This window comes from Haplochromis burtoni, unplaced genomic scaffold (assembly GCF_018398535.1).
Source record: "Haplochromis burtoni strain Fernald_Lab_line unplaced genomic scaffold, NCSU_Asbu1 Contig_1506, whole genome shotgun sequence".
NCBI classification, from domain to species: domain Eukaryota; kingdom Metazoa; phylum Chordata; class Actinopteri; order Cichliformes; family Cichlidae; genus Haplochromis; species Haplochromis burtoni.
This window is the reverse complement of record NW_024583867.1, coordinates 20839-21935: the sequence shown is the minus strand read 5'-3', so window position 1 is coordinate 21935 and position 1097 is coordinate 20839. Positions and strand designations below refer to the sequence as shown.

The window sequence follows — 1097 nt, the reverse complement described above, 5'->3', positions numbered from 1 at the left end:
TAAACAAAATGGACTGACAGTTATCAATGCCTCTGTTCAATACTTTGCTTCAGAACCAAACATCTTGAGTTAGAGTAGGTCAGATACAAGGACCGGACTGAAACTGAATGGAAAAAAAAAAACACACCCAATGAATAACTCTGAAAGACCTTCAGAATTCCTGGAGAACTGTGGCTTAAGGGCAATTAAAAAAAATTACCGTACAAGTCTGGGCCTTTTTAAATAAAACATAAATTATTAATGACTCGAGACTTTTGCACGGTATTGTATTAAACACAACTAAGAATCAGTTTGTTTTTTGCGTTATCCTGTAAGTTTATGGTGAGACATGTTATAGATATGACACAATTTGTACTTTAGTTTTCTTACATCATTTTCCATCGCATCAATCACTTCCTCTAAACCTTCTGCCTTGGGTGCATTTGTGTCCACAGTGGCTTCATCTTCTGAAAACACACAGCAGAAAACACGGTTATGCTCTTTTCGCATGCACATTTGAGTGGATGACTTTCTGCATGTGTATGAATGTAAAATATACCTTTTACTTTGTAATGTTTCCACTTGTAAACTACAACCACAAGGATGCCTATCAATAGCAGCAGCACAAGGGGAACGGTGAAAGGAACATAAAGTGCTGAATCTGAAAAGCAGAATGCAGTAAAAATACAAACTTCCTTTTTATGGTTTTCTGAAAGACACTTAGCAGAACTGTGGGTTTAGATTATATTTTATTAATAGTTGCAGCTGTTGACTACTGGTGCACACAACCATAGCTGTTTTTGCACTTAGGGTCATTTTGGTGTGACGTACATTCACCCCCAAGGGACTTACTGTAACTGTAGCCATGAAAATATAAAAGTAACCAAAGCTTATGGAGTGATAACATACTTGACCTCACAATATTAATGAATTGAAAAACACATATTGTATATACTGTACCTTTAACAGGTTGACCAGAAGTTTGTGTTTGAGCTTTTCCAAGAGTTTTCATTGTAGAAGTTTGAGTTTTTACAAGATTTTCTACTGTAGGAGGTACAGTTTTTCCAGGAGTTTTTACTGTAGAAGGTACAGTTTTTCCAGGAGTTTTTACTGTAGAA

The 1097-nt window shown here is 35.9% G+C and overlaps 1 protein-coding gene and 1 long non-coding RNA gene across 3 annotated transcripts in view; both read right to left on the bottom strand.

The window, feature by feature from the left end:
- The window catches only part of LOC102309116 (polymeric immunoglobulin receptor), a 17887-nt gene that overhangs the window by 7724 nt on the left and 9066 nt on the right, over positions 1-1097 (bottom strand). The gene's annotated exons all lie outside the window — the stretch shown is intronic.
- Positions 189-1091, bottom strand: LOC102308921. The gene is made up of 3 exons (XR_317946.3): positions 940-1091; positions 539-640; positions 189-446 (listed from the first exon to the last, which is right to left on the bottom strand). It is a non-coding gene; the product is annotated as an uncharacterized LOC102308921 (long non-coding RNA).